Here is a 22,840-nt window from a genome sequence, read left to right as displayed (position 1 = left end):
TCAAAAGCTTTGTCAACAAGCTCATCCCAGAAAAATGGAATACCCTTTTTTCAATAATCGAGTAAAACCCTGTGTTATTTTAGCATAATTGTGGATGAATCTACGCAAAAAGTTTTCTTTCCCTTGCAAACTTTGGAGTTGAGTCAGGTTAGAAGGAGCAGACAAATTCAAAAATTCCTCTACCTTGAGAGGATCGACATAAATGTCTTCCTTTGAAATGATGAATCCTAGAAGGCGACTGGATTGCACACAAAAAATACATTTGTGCATATTCATGTGAATATTGTAATGCCTACACCTAATGAAAATTTATTTCAAGTGCATTGGATGATCCCACCATTTCATGGAATGAGCGAGAAGGTCATCTAAATAAGGCTGAACAATATAATTGATATCGTGGAATGCATAAGACATTGCTCATTGAAAAGTTGTGCCAACGTTTTTTAGGCCAAATGGGAGTTTGCGATAAGAAAAAGTTCCCCATGGGCATATAAATGTGGTTTTATATTGATCGGCAGGGAGTATGTTTATGTGATTGTAGCTAGAAAATCCATCCATAAAGGAAAAAATTTGATTTCCGTTATAGTCATCGACAATTTGGTCGATGTACGGAGTTGGATAATTGTCCTTGGGACAATCTTTATTTATATATTGGTAATCAACGCTGACTCGAATGGTTCCTTGCTTTTTATTAACGGGCATAATATTTGATTCCCAATCGGTTAAAGGAACAAGGTAAATGAATCCTTCTTTTAGCAATTTCTCAAGTTCAGTTTTGATAGCAACAACTTTTCACAGATTTATAGGACGTAATCATTGTCTAACTGGCTTAGCATTCAAATAGGTTTTTATTTCATGTAAAACAATGCTAGGGTTGATTCCTAGCATCTCTTTGTAGGACCAAGAAAAAATGTCATGGAATCCCTGAAAAAGGGATTTATAAGTTGAAATCTCTTCTAACAAACAAGAGGCTCCTATATGAGTATTTTCAATTATTCTAGGTTTCACTGAGATATTGATAGGTACTATTGCCGATATGTTCCCTAAGTTTTGTTCAGAACTTGAAGAAAGGGTAGATATTGGATTTTGAGGATCGCTAAGGGTCTCCACCAAAAATAATGATGAAAAATTATTCTCAATTTTATCAAAAGATGCTAAGAAAGTTGAACGATGATGAGTATTGTCCCGTGGAATTTCATCCAAGGTCATAACCTCCATAATACCTTCACTAGTTAAAAAATCTTTGTTAAAAGGATTAGGCATAGAGATTGGTTCCAAGCGTGACAAATGAAAATATTCATCAATGATCATATTCATTTGATCATCATCAGATGTTGATGGTTTTGAAAAAGACTAAATGGACTCATAAGCTAACTCAAAAGGACTATGAGGCATTTCATCACCATATAAGATCATTTATGGTTATGATGATACCTTCCATGGATCTCCCATTTCGAAAGTACTTGATGGAATCATGTTGATCTGTGCTTCATTCTGAAGAAGAACGGGTGGAGGGAACATAAAAGTTCCCATCAAAGATGAGTCTTTGAGTAGGCCAACACCAACTTCTTCATATGAAGTGGTCAATTTTCCAACAAATGGGATACTACCGGTAGAATTAGGGTCAGAGGTGTAGTAGGACAGTTGATCTACTTTCACAATTATTCCTTTGTGAAGAAACATAATCATCCTAAAATATGACAAGACTACTGCCACCATGGCATAAGTCCAGCTCTGGGCAAGAAAAATGTTGTAATCAAGTTGAGAATCAACAACCTCAACCTTTATTGCAACTATTTTTCCCTCTAACTTGATTGGAAAATCATTTAAAAGTCCATATGGATGAAAACCTCTTCCATCGAAGGCTTTCAAAGTTGTGGGACATTGATTTATTGCTGGAGCACCTAAAGCTTTTGAAAGGGAAATGGACATAATACATGTCGACACTATTTCATCAATCACTGTTAGAAAAAATCGTCGAGTTTTGACGTGAACCAGTATCTGAAAAGTCAATTGGTCTGGGAGAGGCAGGACATGATTCTTGAGATCAAAAACTATCAAATGGGAGTCTTGAGGATCTAATTCTGCTATGGCTGATAATAATAATTTCCTTTGCGCTGGAAAAGTTTGTAGCACTTTAGGGGAAGACATGGCTAAAGGTGACATAGCTAGATCTTCGACGATGTTATAATTTTAGGCAGCCCTTGCATGAGGATTAAAGGCTGACTTACGAAGCATACCCTTAGGAGGCAGGTGAATTACCATATCAGGATTTGGTTTTTAAATGTGTAATGGTTGAAAAGAAGGAGGAGTAGACATGGAAGTTTGACTAGATGAATTGGAGTCATCTCAATTTTCAACAAGACTCTTTGATGCGTAATCTTTGGATCTCGTTGCTACCATAACTATGGAAGACATCATCATGATATCTGCCAATGGGGATAAGGAGGATTGGTCGTGAGAGACCATTTTACTGTCTTGAGGAAAATTATCCTTCAGAATAGTGGGTGTGGACAAACTTTTGATGAATTTGGAAACTTTGGCCTGATGAGGGCACTCCTTAGTGTAATGATATTCCTCACAAATCAAGAAAGGATATCGAGGTTTCCTCTTTTCGTCAAATGGTTCATTCTTGGCTGATTTCTCCTTAGAGCGTTTGTCTTGTTTAGTTTTGTCTTTTCCCTTTTTTTATTTCTTAATGACTTACCCTTGCCAGTAGATGTATTTACAACATTGATTTTGGAAGTAATTCTAGGAGAAGGATCTTCATCAGGTGAATCAGACAGAGCTGAAACTTGAACATTCTTAGAATTTTTCCTTTTGTTCTTAGTCTTTTGTCTCACAGAACTAATCATGCCATCTACAACATGTGATCTTGGAAGAGGTGGATTATTTGGAGTAGATTGGGGCCTGGGATCTTTTCATTCAAAGTACCAAACTAAGTATAAACAAGATCGATATATTGAGCTTGGGAAATTACTAGCTGTTCAGTTACAACACCCCCTTTGGCCACATCTTCAGTTATCACTGGTAAAAGTGATTTTATAAACCATTCGGCCAGAATCTGGTCTAGAATGTAAACTTTAACCAGGAAATGTCTTCATTTCCGTTCATGAATGTGATTTGAGATATGAATAGACGTTGACTGCTTTAAAAAATTCAAAAGTTCAGTTCCATTATCATACTGAATAGTTAACTGAAAATGGGTCAAAAAGGTTGTAGCAAGGGCATTGAACTTGTTGAAAGAAGTGTGCGGTAATTCTACATACCATTTGGTTGCCGAACGGATTAGGGTTCATTGGAAAATCGCAATCTAATAGAATTGTCATTTAGCGAGTTAGACGTGCACCAAAGATGGGAGGTCAAGACATGGTTGGATGGATCTTCACCTGACTTACCTTCAAACTTAGCAATGTCACTGGGAAACTTAGTAGGAATAGCTAGCCAAAGGATAAATAAAGAAGTGGATCATTAGTTAACTAAGAGAGGTCAGGCAAATCCAAAGTTGCAATGAATGGTAGTTGGTGATTGGGATCCTGTGATGGATATTGATAACCTTGAGGGGTGAGTCCTGTACTAGGAGGAGGATATCCAGGATATCTTGGGATAGCCTGAGCAATTGGAATCTACATACCTCTTGCGTATACAAGATGAGCCATATCATATTTCAATTGAATAGGTTGTTGAAATGTATGACCTGGGTACAGTTGATTCTGGAAGGAGAGACTTTGACCCAATTGACCTTGAAAAAACGGTCCTTGAAAGGGTTTGCTTTGCAAGGGTTGACCTTGGAGAAATTGAGTTTGAAAATTTGTAGGTTGAACAAACTGACTTTGGGCTAAACCTTGGAAAGATAGCACTTGAAAAGGTACTTGCATATATGAAACACTATGCTGAACAACAGGTATTTGAGGTGTTGATGGAACCATAGGAATGTATTCAACACCAGATGCCTAACGTAAAGACTGAACAAGAGGTTTCATAATAAATTGCGATGTAAGCGGGGTAGTTATTTGCAATACTCTTGTAATGGGAGTCCTAGGCGAACTTGAACCTGGGTTCTGAACAGACGTCGCCATAGCAGACTTCCCTATAGTGTGATGGGTACTTTGGGTGGACTGCTAAAGCAATAGTTGGGTAGGTGTCAATGAGGTAGCCTAGACGGTTGGTTGAACTTGAGAAGACATACCTTCAAAAGGTAGTTGCTGCATAGGTTGTTCAAGAGGTTGGCCAGGTTGATACAAAGGCACTTGAGAAGCAACAAGAATTGACTATTGAGAAGGGTTCTAGATTGTATTCAATCCAGGGTAAGTCATTCCATAAGAATGTTGAGGCATAACAGACTGACCAAAACCGGTTTGAGGCATTTGAACATAGCTAAAGTAGTTTCTGGCGGGGTGTTTCCCCCCAGTTGCAGGGTAAGGTCCACCAAAAGGTTTTCATCCAAGTGGAGGATATGATGGTTTCCCCCCAGGCAGATAATAACCACCTTTTGGGTTAGCTTGTGGATTACCAACATTAGCAAAAATCATATTAATAGCCTGTTCAGATGCCAAACCTTCATTGGTAGGCTTCAACAGTTGACATGTTTGAAGATGGGTTCAAGGAAGAAGCTCATGAATAAGCTCCTGCGAGAGAGTGATATCTAGGTGGTAAAATACCACCATACAATGTGGACTCCGGAGAAGTGGAATACATGGATGTATCTGTCACAACACTTCTAGGAATCATTGTGGACCAGTCAAAACTGGGTACAATTGATCCGAATGGAAAATGGCATCAACCCATGGTACTCATCCACCCATATTATTCATTGACCCATGGAATTTACCCATGGTATTGTAAATGGCATCCGCTCGTGGTATTGTAAAATCCACCCATGGTATTCATTCACCCATGGAATTGACCCATGGTATTGTAAATGGCATCTGCCCGTGGTATTGTAAAATCCACCCATGGTATTCATTAACCCATGGAATTGACCCATGGTATTGTAACTAGAAAAATACTATAAGTAAGAAGTCACATTTTGTAAAAGGACAGATTGTCCGCCACAATGTAGCCTTTACAGTTATTATCGGTTTTAATAAAAAGTTTCTTTGTGGTTTTTTTCATTGGGCATTCTCCTCTCCTATTTTTCTTATGGCAATTCAAGTTTTCAGATCTTGGGGTCCTTTCCCCCAAGATCCATTGCAAATTTTCATATCTTGGGGGTCTCTCCTCCCAAGATCCATTTCAATCTCTTAGATCTTGGGGGCCTCCCCCCAAGATCCAGATCAGTGGTTGTTATAGACAATTTTGTGCCTTGCAGCATCAGGCATGAATTGTCAATAATCCAAGGGATCCAAAGTCCCTAAACATGATGTTCCTACCCCTAGAGGAACAAGGTCAGCAAACCAACAGCTCTCAGATCAGTTCTCCACCTGAAAACACTCAAAAACAAGCAATCCTAAAATCAAAGCAGGTGCTCCACTAGGCTTCTGCGCTGAAACTCAACTCCTCCATGGTGTACCTGTGTTGCAAAGCAGGTAGAACAAAGGCCACCTGCGCTGAGCGAGATGGGACAAGTGGCACACTGAGTCATTTCTCTGGAATCTTCCAAAAATGACACTTGGATCAGGGATTTCGCCTTGTGATGAGTCAGAGGCTCTGTTTCTCCAAGTGGAAGCAAGGTTCTCCAAGTGGACTCAAGAACTGAAGATCAACTGAAGAGAGAGAGGACACAAGGTAGCTACACATCAGTTGCAAGCTGACTCATCCTTTCTCAATTCATCTATATATTGAGCTCTCTCCTATGAGCTCAGGAGGCTGGAATTTTGTGCAAAGTAATGATATGCTGTTGGTTTCACTATAGAGCTATTGGGTGATTGCTTGAAGGAGGTGAAGAGGAGAAATTCTTTCTGCTGGGAGGTGTTGCTGGATTGGGGCCTTCAATGGTTGTAACTCTCTCAGAACTTTACTTCTTCATTAATAAAAGCTATTGAGGTTCTTCTATATGCACTTGTTTCAATGATATATTGTGATAATTGTATATTTGATTTATGCTAATCCTTGAATCAGTTATGATTGCATGCTTCTTGTAGTTTCCTTCTTTGTTATTTTGCAGGATCTCATTGTAGCTGGGCCAGCAAAAGAGCAAGTAGCTGGGAGCAAGCAGCCAAAGAGAAGAGTTTGGATCGACATTAAGCGCAAGGCAACGGTTAGTGCATTTCCTCATTCTCTCTTGCTTTCGTAAAGAAGTAAACCTTAAGTAGTTTTCTTAACAGTTGTTGCTGAGGTACTATCACCCTTAGAGTGGGATAGGGTCATCCGAGTCGGATACTTTTCCCTACAACAAACTGGCGACTCCGCTGGGGACCGTATCTGTTTGATTGTTTGTAGTATTTTGCTATTCATTTCCTGAACAAAAGAGTACCAAATCGAAAAGCTTTTGACTATATCAAAAGCGAAGTAGAGGGCAGCCACTCTAGCTCATTTCTGAGCATGTTCATGATTTGAAGAGCTGATCTACAAGGATCCTTGTAAGCTCTTAGTGATAGCTTTTCACCTTCCTTGTCATCCCTTAGTGTGTCCTTGATTGATTGTTTCTGATTTGAGCAAAAACTGTGAATTTTTGAGAAAATTGTGACCCGGAAACTGAGAAAACGCAACTTTCGTTTTCCAAAGCAGGTAGTACACAGGCTACCTGCTTTGCAACGCAGGTCCCGAAGGGGCTACCTGCGCTGAGAGCCAGACTGGCTGAGCAGCACCTGCGTTGGCCCAATTTTACCTTGTGCAGTTGGGGTTTCCTCCCTTTTTCTTGCCTGTTTTCACTATAGCTTTTGCAGCAAGTTGTCTTTCTTGTACCTATTCTGAAACCGACCTTACTTGCCATCATTCTGCCTCTGTTATATAATGAAATTGTACTTGTTCTTTTGTATTTCTTACATCATTTACAATTTCCCATAACGAAAGTTAACCAGTCTTGCTTTGGCCTCTTAGATCTGAACCTGTGTTAGGCATTTTGCTGGTCTAAAGAGTTAGCTTGTTTGCTGTCCATAGCTGATTAGTCTTTTTACTTTCGTCATTATGGTTTGATTTCATGTATTTCCAGTGATTAAACAAGTAAATCTTAAGGTGTCTTTTGATTTTGGACTAGCTTGTTTACTTTTGCTTGAAATCGAAATCAAAGTTATATAACAACTTTCTTTTTGTAATACATCAACATTAAGAAAGGGAAAAGAAAATACATGCATTATGCATTTTGCATTTGACTATTTGCATGCTGATTTAGGAAAATTTGCATTAATGTGTGCTCTATGATCTGTGTGAAAAGATTTGCCTTTCTTCTCCCTCAGTAGTTAAGATTTTCAAAGTTGAAAGATTGAAAAGTTTGCTTCTCATCTTAGACTGCATTCAGGAATTTGTTACATACATCTCGTGGTGATCCTTAAAGGCAAACTGCTAAACAAGATCAACATTAAAATAAATTCAATTTACATAACAACGCTTTGTAACATAACGCAAAAACATAGAGGTCTAGGTAGAGACGTGTTCCGGCGTCGTTAAACGTAGTGACTGTCGATCTCTACGAAGGTGGGTGATTCCTCCTGAGAGTCGGTGGCACTAATACGGACTTGTGCTCCCACGTACCGTCGCGTATATATTGGGAGACCCCTATAGGAACAAAGCCTTTATCCATAGGAAGCCGTGTCGGCCGCCCTACTGATCGCGATGCAGTGAACACAGCATTCACGAAGATCGACCACCCGTACCGTAAAACGTATTCTGTGGTTTCGCGAAAAGTTTGGCACACCCTCTGCCTAGAACTCCAGAGCAGTTTCTTTTGGCCTTTTTCAAACTCTATAACTGAAAAATTCCATCCGAGCATTTGTCACTTCGGGCTCGTTAAAACATCGAAGGAGACTAGAGTCATCTTTAGCTTTTTCTCGACTCTTTAAAACTGAAAAAGCAAGTTGTGTCTAAAGCGTCGTTATAAAATTTATTTTAAGCGGAATAATCATCACCCTTCCCTCGTTGATCTTCGAAGTTAGTCCACCACAAGTGGAAGTTCCTGTAGAATCTCTAAGAAATATTTTGGATAGACTAGATATGTCTAAACAAACGTCGACATCTAGGACTGTGTCGTCCGACACAGCTGCAGCAGAGCCTCCTGCTGCTACTCCAACGATGTTCGCTAGTATACCATCTGTCACGGCAAATTGTCAACAAGCCGGAGTCCAATCAGGGACAACGACATGGTTAGTTCCTATTTCTTCATCCGGATTATCATCTGGTATTTCTTATGTTGAAACTCGCCAAATTGATCCATTTGGAGGTCAATCTGGGCAATCAATCCCCTTGAGTTCCGGATTGATACCATATGGGGGGCAGTATGCCCTTTCACTACCTCCTCCGGGAGGATGCCCATACGTGAGTTCACAACAAAGTTCAGGTCAAACTGGAATTACATCCAGCGGTTGGTTACCAATACTGCCTCAACAACCAGGAGTTGTATATTCGATGCAACCAGTACACCCTGTGTCGAATATTCCCACCATACCTGCTATAGTGAATGTGTCGCAAGTACAAGCTCCACCTGTTGTATGTCAACCCCAATCTCAGGTTGCAATACAACAACCACTTGTCTCAACGACTCAATCGCAATCTCAGGGTAGTGCCTCCTTATCTCGAGCGACTCAGGCTCAAACAACTACTGTGACTCCTCATCCTGGTCAATCATCCAGTATTGGTCAACAACCGCCATTCCAACAATCATATCAAGGACCTGAGCAACAAGTCTTTGTAAGTAATGGGCAACCATACTATAATGGTTACGCCCATCAACCTTGTCAAAGTTGCCAGCATTATGCTGGTCTGCAAAGACCCATTGCTCAGGCAATCCCATCTTATCCTGGATATGCTTCGCCTAACCTGAATCAACAGTTGCCCTTTGTAGCAACTCTAGAATTACCAGATCTAAACCGGCTGACGAATGATCCAATTGCTTATGCCCCTTGGTGGCCAGCGATTCCACATAAACTTCTGTCAGATATTCCTAAATTTAATGGAAATCCGGGTGAAGACCCGTCGAATCATGTGATGACATTCCATCTATGGTGTTCATCGAACACCTTGAATGATGATTCGATAAGACTTCGCCTCTTTCAGAGGACATTAACGGGTCCAGCGGCAAAATGGTACATTGAATTGCCTAGAGCTTCATTCGACAACTTCAGTACCTTAGCCACAACCTTTTTAACCCATTTTCAATTGCCGATAAGGTATGAAACGAGAACAGAACTCCTTACCAACTTCAAACAGACGACTGCCACCCACATATCTGATCATATACATGAGTGGCGACGTCGTCGTAGGATGGTAAAAACATATGTTCCCGATCAGTTATTAGCTGAATGGTTTATAAAGTCATTACTTCCGGCCATAACGGAAGATGTGGCCAAGGGGGGAGTCGTAACATAAGAGCAAGTTATAGCTCGTGCGCAATATCTAGACTTGGTTTATACTCAGTCTGGCACGCTCTACGACAAAATACCTAATGCCCCTAGATCGGAATTTTCAATTCCTCCTCCTCCTAAATCAAACAATGACTCTCATGCCGACGAGGGCGTGACTGGCAAATGCAAAATTTCTAGTCAAAATGCAAATGAGGAACTTCTTGCCTCAGAAGTAAATGCCATGTCGACCGACAAGGGCAAACAACTGAAGCAACCAGGGGGCAAGACGAAAAAGAAAAGGAAAGGGAAACCCCCGACAGGGTGTCATATATGCGATGAGGATCATTGGACGAAAGATTGTCCTCATATAGCTGAAGTTAAGAAACTCTTCAAGAGTTCAAAAACCCCAGCAGTATTGACTGATCCATTTCCTAGTCCAAGACAAAATCTGGTTGCTAATCAAAATGCTTCCCGATCCCAAGTGCTTATGTTGTCCACCTCAAAGCAGCAAAATAATGCTTTGACAAGGAATAAAGATCATAGGAATCTAAAGCAATTGAACAACAAGGCAAATAAACAATCTAGTAGTTCAACAACAACTTTGACCAAAGTTGTGCCACCCATCGTTCCTAAACCAATGATAAAGTCACCAAAGGGAGTAGTACACAAATCGACATTTAATCCTCGTGAAAAAATAACACAGGATTACAATATAATAGAGGACCTGACCCAATCGTCTTCCGCTATGTCGACACTTGAGGTAGCGCAAAAATGCACCTCCCAAGAGCAAGCTTTATTATCAGCCATAGGTGGGATTGGCCCAATGGATTCCAATCTTGAGGCCTTTGATCATAAAGGATATGACCCTCAGATACCAGCTCAACTAGCTTTCCTTATTCAAGTGAAAGCCCTCAACAAAACTATTCATCGAACAATTATTGATGAGGGGGCATCTACATGTCTTATGTCGATGAGTTGCTGGAAAAATTTAGGCTCACCACCCTTGTCGAAATCGTCAACGACGTTAAAAGCATTTGATGGACGATCATACACTCCATACGGGATTTTAAATAACTTGCAAGTTGAACTGGGGGGAAAAATAGTAGAAGTTGATGTTGAAGTAATCGACGGAAACCTTGATTACAACATCCTACTGGGAAGGCCTTGGATATATGCCATGGCTGCAGTTGTGTCGGCCTACTTCAGGAGGATTGTATTTCCTTTTCAAGGAAAAATTACAATCGTCGACCAACAAACATTTCTCCCCAACAGTTCTCAAGTTACGGGAAGCAGCACAATGATCCATGAAAGTAATCAATCACTCCAAAATATCGGAGTAGGTCTCCTAAAAGACCCTGCCTTAATGGGTACTTTTGCCCTACCGCCGGCGAGTAATCTGGCAGAAGTAGCCACAGTGGAAACCTACAATATGAAATCTTCTATATCCAACGGATTCGGAAGATTCCTAAATATTTTGTCAGCATGGATCATCGCCCTAATGGAAATACTGTAAATACAGTGGACTCCGAGGACGGTTCTTATCTCATGTCAACCTTGTTAAAAAATGAAACAAGGAGTCACGAGGATAGTTCTTTTACTATGTCAACCTCATTAAAAAATGAAACAAATCCCCTTTTCAAAATTCAAAGGTAAACCTTCATTCCAACCACCAAGTTGAATGCAATGAAGCTTGGGGGGCACCCTCCTTTGACATGCGTTATTATGATGCTGGGGGCATGCAAAAGACCGAGCAGTTTTAGCACATAGTTCATGCTCGTTAAAAAATAAACATAAGTTTGAGCAGTGTTCAAGCTCGTTAAAAAACGAACCCATCCCGGTAAATAACCTTGGTAAATGTAACCTTTGACAGCCATATAAAAACCATTGGTCGTGTTTTTGTACCGTCACCTCCATCCGTTCATTTGGCCAATCTTTCATCTCCATATGATTGTTTACCCATTTTGAGGAACAGCTGCGAAGAGTGATTTCACTAAGCCATCCTTGTGACACTGCCGTGATTGGAATATTCCAACCTGTACCTGGAATCTGCTGCTGCCCTGTTCATCACTCGTTCCTCAAAAGACGAGTCTTCTTTGAGCTCTTTTCACTGACTCGTAAAAGATGAAAAGTTTGCCGAGTTTTGGCCTTCCAGCTCGTTAAAACGACCGAAAACCTATCCCTCCTCTAGATTTTAATCTTTTGGATTTGAGGGATTATTACACAAAAAGATCGAGCGCTTGTTTTGTTCGGCTCGTTAAAACGATCAAAAATTCATCCCTTCTGTATTGTTTTATACTTTTTCGGACTTAAGGGATTAGATGACGAAAAAGGAATTCTGGAGTTGACTTTATGTACCTTTTCAGACTCTCTAAAAATGAAAAGGACCGAGTTATCCTTGTCGTTAGACTCGTTAAATTCATTAAATAGCGACAAACTTGTCTTTAGACGAGAACGAGTTTCCCTATCGCTAGGCTCGTTAAAACATAGCGATGGGCTTGCCCGAAGGGCAGGTTATAGAACAAGCATATGTTATCCTCCTCAAGCTTGACAAAAATAAAGAGGTACTGGTCAGCAATGACTAGGGAAAAATTGGGAGAACCTCACAGCTTTAATGGTAGCAAGTCGCTCTTGAACATGACACTTTGTCCTCCGTATCACATCGGGTTGGGTTGTTTCATTCACCGGTCTCATCACCATGGTCCTCACCACACCATCCACATTTGGGGTAATGCTACCGATCCATCACATCAGTGTCGTTATATGTTCAAGAGATGTTGTTCTGCAAAGAGTCAACCATGTCCCATCCACTGCCATACATTGTCCTTCATCCATTTCATGACCGCCACCCTGAATCATACATCACAGTTTGTTTTCACCTCATCACAATCACTAGCTCCGTTCCGTGTCACTGATGTGTGATTCATTAAGGCCCTCCTTTGACGGATCGCTCCTTGTCGACATCAGCTCATTATCCAAGGAGTTGATCTAGGAACAACCCCTTCAGTACTTTGAAGCTTGCATGCCTCAATGGCAAGTTTCTCACTTCCGGCAACAGGTATACATCAATGACCTTCGACCAGAAGATTTTGCATGGTGGTCGACGCCAAGTCCTTTATTCCCACCATGTGAATTGTACTGCCGTACCTTGAGGGTCATCATCCTTATCGGTGATTCCTCTCGCGCTTGTTAACGGTTTACATCATTGACCGGTAATCAAGCGATGTCTTTCCATGTTCGACTTCAAGAAATTCTCACATGGATCGACTTGTACATCGAGTGAAGATCGGAAGAGATTGAAGACCCCGGATCTAGTTTCATCCATCCGGGCTGCGATATATATTCAGGTATAAAGACATTTGATATGTACATCATTGCAGTAGATGATCATCCTTCTCAAAGGATGATAATTTCAGTAGAGAATTATCAGTCTATCATCAGACGATCGTCTGTGCTATGTACCAAAATGAATTTATAAAGCTGAGCATGGGAATGCCCGCCTCAGCTAGATCATGAAAAAGTATGAAAAATAATGTATTGTATTGTATCTTATTACAGGACACTTCTCAGCAGATTGAATGAACTTCGGATCCTCCTAATAAAGCATTTCACCCGATAAACGACCTCATACTTTAGGGGGCATCTGTTATAGACAATTTTGTGCCTTGCAGCATTAGGCATGAATTGTCAATAATCCAAGGGATCCAAAGTCCCTAAACATGATGTTCCTACCCCTAGAGGAACAAGGTCAGCAAACCAACAGCTCTCAGATCAGTTCTCCACCTGAAAACACTCAAAAACAAGCAATCCTGAAATCAAAGCAGGTGCTCCACTAGGCTTCTGCGCTGAAACTCAACTCCTCCATGGTGTACCTGCGTTGCAAAGCAAGTAGAACAAAGGCCACCTGCGCTGAGCGAGATGGGACAAGTGGCACACTGAGTCATTGCTCTGGAATCTTCCAAAAATGACACTTGGATCAGGGATTTCGCCTTGTGATGAGTCAGAGGCTCTGTTTCTCCAAGTGGAAGCAAGGTTCTCCAAGTGGACTCAAGAACTGAAGATCAACTGAAGAGAGAGAGGACACAAGGCAGCTACACATCAGTTGCAAGCTGACTCATCCTTTCTCAATTCATCTATATATTGAGCTCTCTCCTATGAGCTCAGGAGGCTGGAATTTTGTGCAAAGTAATGATATGCTGTTGGTTTCACTATAGAGCTATTGGGTGATTGCTTTAAGGAGGTGAAGAGGAGAAATTCTTTCTGCTGGGAGGTGTTGCTGGATTGGGGCCTTCAATGGTTGTAACTCTCTCAGAAATTTACTTCTTCATTAATAAAAGATATTGAGGTTCTTCTATATGCACTTGTTTCAATGATATATTGTGATAATTGTATATTTGATTTATGCTAATCCTTGAATCAGTTATGATTGCATGCTTCTTGTAGTTTCCTTCTTTGTTATTTTGCAGGATCTCATTGTAGCTGGGTCAGCAAAAGAGCAAGGAGCTGGGAGCAAGCAGCCAAAGAGAAGAGTTTGGATTCGACATTAAGCGCAAGGCAACGGTTAGTGAATTTCCTCATTCTCTCTTGCTTTCGTAAAGAAGTAAACCTTAAGTAGTTTTCTTTACAGTTGTTGCTGAGGTACTATCACCCTTAGAGTGGGATAGGGTCATCCGAGTCGGATACTTTTCCCTACAACAGTGGTATCAGAGCAGGTTATGATTTCATGGGAATGAGGGTTTGATGCATATTTCAGTTTCAAATTTTGCAGCAATATTCAACAAACTTCAGGCATGTGCTACAACCTCCACAAAGCACTTTCTTGGGTCAAGCAGGAAGAATTTTTTTCTCATTTTTTTGCAGGAATTTTTTTTTTTGGGCGGCGACTTTGAAGATCAGATATGAAACATTTGGTACAAAATTTACAAAAACAAATACCAGATCTAGATTCCTCTCGAAAAATCACCCAATTTCAAAAAACAAATGGGTCAAATTGGAGTCCGGATGTGGGAGATATCGCTGATTTAAAATCAGCTATTTTATCAGAATTTTTGTGACGGCGGAACTGTTGCAGCGCGAATCTGAGATCTCAGAGTGTCCAGATAAGGATTTCCAACTCATGGGAAGATGCAAAATGATCCTTCTGCTTATAAAAATAGGTTATAATAAATATTCTGAGTTATATTGGCTGAGTTATGTCCATTTTAACTTTGGAGCAGCATTCGGAGTGGGTTTCCATTGGAGACGTGCCCTCCCACCCCACTTTTGTAGGCACCTGCTTCACATTCATCAGTTTCAACATAGCAGCATTCGGCTTGGGTTATTTGGAGATGTGCCCTCCCACCCCAGGCTATGTAGGCACCTACTACTTCATCAGCAACCAACATCACGGTTATGGGTCATCCACAAACCCACACTTCATCGAAGTCCATTTGCTAGGCCGCACACTGTCAGAATCACAGTTGGTCATAAGCATTACAGGGTATCTCTATCCTCGGATCTTCGTTCATTATGGTTATGGGTTAACCACATAAAACCCTTATCTTCAGTGGCTCTTCATATTCAACAAAGGCTTTGCAGGAGGGAACTTTACGCAATGGGGACCATTGCTTCTTAAGGAGGGAGGAATGATCCGAATGGAAAATGGCATCAACCCATGGTACTCATCCACCCATATTATTCATTGACCCATGGAATTTACCCATGGTATTGTAAATGGCATCCGCCCGTGGTATTGTAAAATCCACCCATGGTATTCATTCACCCATGGAATTGACCCATGGTATTGTAAATGGCATCTGCCCGTGGTATTGTAAAATCCACCCATGGTATTCATTCACCCATGGAATTGACCCATGGTATTGTAACTAGAAAAATACTATAAGTAAGAAGTCACATTTTGTAAAATGGCAGATTGTCCGCCACAATGTAGCCTTTACAGTTATTATCGGTTTTAATAAAAAGTTTCTTTGTGGTTTTTGTCATTGGGAATTCTCCTCTCCTATTTTTCTTATGGCAATTCAAGTTTTCAGATCTTGGGGTCCTTTCCCCCAAGATCCATTGCAAATTTTCATATCTTGGGGGTCTCTCCTCCCAAGATCCATTTCAATCTCTTAGATCTTGGGGGCCTCCCCCCAAGATCCGGATCAGTGGTATCAGAGCAGGTTATGATTTCATGGGAATGAGGGTTTGATGCATATTTCAGTTTCAAATTTTGCAGCAATATTCAACAAACTTCAGGCATGTGCTACAACCTCCACAAAGCACTTTCTTGGGTCAAGCAAGAAGAATTTTTTTCTCATTTTTTTGCAGGAAATTTTTTTTTTGGGCGGCGACTTTGAAGATCAGATCTGAAACATTTGGTACAAAATTTACAAAAACAAATACCAGATCTAGATTCCTCTCGAAAAATCACCCAATTTCAAAAAACAAATGGGTCAAATTGGAGTCCGGATGTGGGAGATATCGCTGATTTAAAATCAGCTATTTTATCAGAATTTTTGTGACGGCGGAACTGTTGCAGCGCGAATATGAGATCTCAGAGTGTCCAGATAAGGATTTCCAACTCATGGGAAGATGCAAAATGATCCTTCTGCTTATAAAAATAGGTTATAATAAATATTCTGAGTTATATTGGCTGAGTTATGTCCATTTTAACTTTGGAGCAGCATTCGGAGTGGGTTTCCATTGGAGACGTGCCCTCCCACCCCACTTTTGTAGGCACCTGCTTCACATTCATCAGTTTCAACATAGCAGCATTCGGCTTGGGTTATTTGGAGACGTGCCCTCCCACCCCAGGCTATGTAGGCACCTACTACTTCATCAACAACCAACATCACGGTTATGGGTCATCCACAAACCCACACTTCATCGAAGTCCATTTGCTAGGCCGCACACTGTCAGAATCACAGTTGGTCATAAGCATTACAGGGTATCTCTATCCTCGGATCTTTGTTCATTATGGTTATGGGTTAACCACATAAAACCCTTATCTTCAGTGGCTCTTCATATTCAACAAAGGCTTTGCAGGAGGGAACTTTACGCAATGGGGACCATTGCTTCTTAAGGAGGGAGGAATGATCCGAATGGAAAATGGCATCAACCCATGGTACTCATCCACCCATATTATTCATTGACCCATGGAATTTACCCATGGTATTGTAAATGGCATCCGCCCGTGGTATTGTAAAATCCACCCATGGTATTCATTCACCCATGGAATTGACCCATGGTATTGTAAATGGCATCTGCCCGTGGTACTGTAAAATCCACCCATGGTATTCATTCACCCATGGAATTGACCCATGGTATTGTAACTAGAAAAATACTATAAGTAAGAAGTCACATTTTGTAAAAGGACAGATTGTCCGCCACAATGTAGCCTTTACAGTTATTATCGGTTTTAATAAAAAGTTTCTTTGTGGTTTTTGTCATTGGGCATTCTCCTCTCCTATTTTTCTTATGGCAATTCAAGTTTTCAGATATTGGGGTCCTTTCCCCCAAGATCCATTGCAAATTTTCATATCTTGGGGGTCTCTCCTCCCAAGATCCATTTCAATCTCTTAGATCTTGGGGGCCTCCCCCCAAGATCCGGATCAATGATAAAATAAGGAGTCGTGTAACGCAAAATATCTTGCCCTAAAAAGTTCAAGGGTGTAAAATACCAAGGGTCAGGGTGAAGAGATCGAAACAAAAGTTTTGAGATATCTATAGGTTCACTGGTAGAAACTAGAGGTTCTTTCTCTTCATTCGAAACAAGTCCTTCAATGGAAATAAGACCAGGAGGAAGACTATCAATAATGATAAGCTTCACACACAGTGAAAGTGGAGGATTCAGAATATGTGATGTAGCAGATGTATGAATGTTAGGCTCAGAAATATCGGACTTAGGTTCGTCAATATCTGTTTTGGAAAAGGGGTTTCTATCGGAAGATTCTCTAGTATCTTATTTAGTTTGAACGATTTTAGTAATTTGTAAATCAGTTGCTGTTGAGTGTGATGTTAAATTCTGAGTTTGATCAAATTCAATTTCTGTTACTTAGATACCTAGAATAGTAGATGTTATAGGTTGATTAACTTCAGTTCCTCTTACATAAGAATCTATAATAGTAGAAGTTTTAGTTTCTGCTGTAGTTCCAGTTTCAGATGATTTAGATTTTTCTGTTTTAATCTTTTCTAACTGACTCAGTGTATACTCACAGGGATCTCTGAGTATCCTATGTGATTGTCTTGGGAGTTCTGCCACAACGAATTTTTTTTGAATTACTAATCACACAATATCTAAATTATACCTAAAGTCTCTAAAAAGTAAAAAAAAAACAACACAGGAAGTAACACGCGCTAAAAATATAGGAGTTCAAACCACACGAACTTACTATTCACAGAGATCAATATATACTAGTTGGTGATGAAATCCAACATCGAAGAGATCAAGGTGAGAATTTTTACAGAAAATGAGTATTTGGACTAGTTACCCTGACAACCTGCTTAATGAAATGGTCTGGTGAAAGTAACTTTGCTATAAACCATCTCGAGCAAAGATTACCTTCCAGAGAGTCCAAGTGAGTCTAGCCAACGTTTGTTCCAGGTACATCAAGACCTTCCCTCTACCATCACCTTAGGTAGGGCCCTAGGATTATAGTCACTATGTTCACCAAATACAAAGTTTTTACCTTGGGGGATAGTCGTAGATCGGACGTACACACAAGGGCAAAGTAACATGGTCAATTCCCTTGAAGGCTCCTCCACATGATCAATTGGAGGTTTACTTTCAAGTTACCCCAAGTATGTTTCGGCTGTAATACTTGTAAATCACTTTATCTAGGCCAATGAAGTGGGTCAGATCACTTCACCAGATTCGACACGATCTCGTGATTAACTCATGTCTAAGAAGAGATTCTCAGAGAAAAACGAAAATACTTGGATTTTCTCTCCCTAACTCAAGATTCTATTGTCTATTTATACCTTTGGAAAGTTTAATTCCTTCCATATTCCAAAGCCCTACACTTAAGGTATTGTAGGTGAAAAGAGAGCAAAAAGATATAAAATTCTAAGTGTATTAAAAGTGCGTTCTATTATTAAGCTGTTGTTTTACTCAATGGGTGATGGAGGTGAAACTTATGATGTTGTGACATGACTCGAAATCTTGATGCACTCTAAAATGCAAAAGAAAATTTCAATTTTCGATTAAATTCTATTTACAGAAAAGAAATAGTTTTCTTTGATTTTTGAGAAATAAAATGCAACAACTCACAAATGTTCACTTTTCTCAAAACAACCAATTTCACTATTTTTTAATGAAAAATGTAGTCAACAAACTAATTTCCATATTTTTCCTAATTATCAAAATAAACTAAAAATTATTTTCTTCTAATCACTTGAAACTTTCAAGCACACAAATCAATCAAGAAGATGGAGAAAAGACATATTATCCTATGAATTCTTTGATTTGATGACAATAACAATGCAATCATGAAAATTTTCCCAAGATGAAAGCAACAATTTCTTTTATCAAGAAAAAATAACTATGATTTTTTCACAAAAGAACAAGGTCTTCATAAACCCTAACTTGTAATTCAAAGTAATTTTGACTACAAATAAATATTTTTTAAATCTTAACCAGTGTATTTGATAGAAAAAAATAAGAATATCAATGGCAAAAAGACATTCAAACTTGTTTTGATCAGTCAACAAATCAACCAGTCAAAACCCTAGGGTATTCTTCCAAAAATACCTAATCCTCAGAAAATCATCAACATAGCAATCCACTGAGTTCATAAGAGACAACATATAGTCTAAACAAATAGAATGACACTTTCAGAAAGACAAATTCAGGTTTGGGTTGAATCCATAATGAATTTTTCAAAAAATTTCAAGGATTGCGTGTGTTTCTAGTAGGCAACAGTGCGCATGCACTCAGTTGCTATGGAAAAAAGGGTGCATAGTTGCACTATGTGTACAAACAGAAACAACGCAGGGAGGAAAACTTAAAGAAAAAATAAAAAACTCAAAAATCAACCAATCAGATCTAAAAGGCCATTAATTTATGAAGACCCAGGGCTGGATAAATAAGAAAATCAGAAAACAAGGCAAAGGAAAGAGACGAGAACAAAGATGTTCCTCAATATGGTCGCCAATTTGTTACACCCGACAATCCCTCTTGTGTACAAGAGCAATATCCATAGATCCTAAATGGAAACTAGAAACAATCATGACAAATGAACTGACTCTTTCCCTAAGTTGAACTTATCTGAATTACAAGTAGTCTAACTAATGGATAGACCACCTACTAGTTTCACGAAATGTCTGATGAACATCCTCGGTTGTGACTTGATGCAACTCTTCAATGCTTAGTATAACCTACAAACATAAACCATAAAAAGGATCAAAACCACCTGTGATACAATAATTCAAATAACTTAACCTAATGATCAAGGAAATTAGGGATTGAACTTGCCTTAATGAACATAATAAACAATTGCAAACTATTCATCATTCACAAAAGACAAAAATCAATGGTAGAAAGTGTTCATTTGTATTAATAAGAATATAAGAGGAGCCTTATAACCTTCGCCTTGATTCCATGAGGTCCCTCCCAAATGCCTTCAATATCCTCCTTAGATAACAAGATCCCCAATCTCAAACTAGCAGCATAAGTTTGTATTCTCTGAATTCTAATATCCTTCATCCCTCAACCCTATAGTGAATTTATAGATCAAAGAGGGGGAAGTTTTAGATCCCTAAGAAGAAGATGAACCTCCTTTAGTGAAGGATTAGGTTACCATGAGAAAAAGGGATGGAGATGCATCTTATGGGGGTTATAGTTCGAATAATCATCACCTAGAAGCTTTTAGTTGGGAAATATTCGACCAACTAGGTTTCTAGAATGTACTTTTTATTTTTACTTTCTAGAATTCACCTGCGTGGGTTTATAGTTACAGATAGAGCGCAACTTTGTGCTTTTCTCAAAGTAAATTTCAGCACGTGCGTGGGAAACACTAGATAAATCGGCGCAGGTGGAACTTTAACAAGGTGTGAGAGTTGTTTGACCCAAATTTCTCATGGACTTTAACATATTTTGAGTTGTTGTATTTCTCAGGGAGATAGTTTCAACATGTTCTCAGATGGTAATAATATCCATAAACTAATCAAGTGTCATGGTGAAAAATTGATGTGCAACACTCAAGACCACATCCTAAACACTGTTACGAACTATGGAGTCATACTCCTCCACCATGGCATCAACCCAAACCAGCTGTTGCACTACTTCCTTAAATGAAGTTGGCTCTATCACAACACATTCGCCCATAAGATCCATTTATCCAGTGGACCTCTTAGGTGACCTCCTCTACCTTCGCTGAGAAGTGGGTGCTCCCACATTCTCCCATGCATCACCCAACAAACTGTCAACCTCTCTGGTGCACTTTCTTCCCTCTCTAGAAGACTCTGCCTGAGTTGATGTCTCCACTCCCGGATCCTCTGCATGTGGCTGCTCCATATCAATCTGAGGCTCCTCAACCTTAGTAGCTAAAATATCCTCATCCACGTGTAGCTCAAGCTCCCTCTGAAGGGAAACTCACATGGCCTTCTCCTCATCGAATCTGACATCCCTACGAGCCACTGTCTTTCTGTTGGTCGGAGATTACACCTGATAGTTGTGAGGTGTATCATTGTACCTCACAAATATCCCCAACTCTGCTGTCATCTCAAGCTTCTTCCATGCATCTTTGGTCACATGGAAAAATACTGATGATCCAAAAATCCTGAAGTGACCAACATCTGGCCTCTTACCGGAATAAGCCTCCTCTGGTGTCTTCATCTAAAGTATCCAATGTGGGCTATGGTTCTGAACATAAACCATCGTGTTGCATGCCTTAGCACACAAGTGTAGTGGTAGGCCTTGATCATGAAACATCACCCTCACTGCCCCTACTATGCATCTTTTCTTCCTCTTAGCCACCCCATTCTGCTAAGGGTAATGGGGTGTCGTCAACTCCCGTTTAATCCCTTCCGTTGCATAGAAATTCTTAAACTCTTTTGATACATACTCACCACTATTATCACTCCATAGAGCTTTAACCTTCTTACTCAACTCTTTCTCCCCCAATTATTTAAACTCACCAAAAATTGTGAAGTTTGATCCTTTTTCTGCATGAAAAATATCTAGTATTTTCAAGAAAGGTCATCAACAAATATAACATAATACCTGTGTTTGGCCATGGATGTTGTCGAGCATGGTCCACACACATATGAATGGAATCACTCTAGAATAGCCACTGCTCAACTGTCTCTGTCGTGAAAGAAAGAATTGGTGTATTTTCCCAACGTACACCCCTTGCATGTATCAACTTGCTCCAACGTACCTTTGGGAAGACCGTTAGAGATCTTCTGTAATATCTTCAAAGCCCCATGCTGCAGGTGGCCCAATCACCTATGACACAACTTTCCAACGTCTTGGATCTACACCCTTTCTGGTTTTGTGCTCAAAGCAGCACACTCCTCTACCTCCAGCTTATAGAGATTCTTCACCTGAATCCCTATCTTCTTTACTTGACCCATGGCTATGTGTCGAAGGAACATCTTCCCTTTCGAGAATATCACATCATAGCCTCTATACTCAAGCATGGAAATGGATACCAAGTTCTTCTTCAGCTCAGACACATACATAACATTCTTCACGGTGAGTGAAGCCCCATGCTCCCTCTAAAAAGTAATGGTTCCCAATCTAGTAACACTATACTTCCTTTTGTCACCCATCTCGATATGCATATGGAGATCTTTCTCCTCCAGGTCACTGAATAAATATTTGTTGTCAGTCATGTGGAATGGAGCTCCACTGTCTAAGTACCATACAATTCCCATCATTGATGACACCATTCATGCAATTAGGGAAAATTCCAATTCGAATTGAAAGGCCAAAGCCTCACTTGCCACTCCTCCTGAGGACTTCTTCTTAGACTTCTTGAGTGGACAATTTGTAGCAAAATGACCTAGCTCATGACAATGAAAGCACTTAACTTTCATCATGACTTTCTTCTTATGTCCACGATAATAATATGATTTAGAATGGGAAGCATTCCATTTCCCCTTCTTCACCTTAATCGCTAAGGCACAATTCTCTTCATCATCAATTTTTGATGAAGAGCCATCCCTGGTGTTCCTCACGATCTCCTTCTGCATCAAATCCGACCACAGTCATTCCCAATCTAGTAGCTTCTCCCAACCATTGAAAGAGCCCTGATAACTATGCCAACTCTTTGGGAGTCTCAGAAGATAAAGACTCACCATATCATCCTCAGAAACCGTGATTCCAACACTGCCAAGTTCATCATGAAATTGAGTGAACTTGGTCAAGTATTTTGGAATAGTCTCGCCTTTCTCCATTTTATTTTTTGCAGTTTTTCCTTCAA

Source organism: Pinus tabuliformis, chromosome 3_2 (assembly GCF_031772625.1).
Source record: "Pinus tabuliformis cultivar Carrire ecotype Pingquan chromosome 3_2, CPIR1, whole genome shotgun sequence".
NCBI lineage: Eukaryota > Viridiplantae > Streptophyta > Pinopsida > Pinales > Pinaceae > Pinus > Pinus tabuliformis.
The sequence above is the reverse complement of the archived record's forward strand: the minus strand, read 5'-3'. Positions refer to the sequence as shown.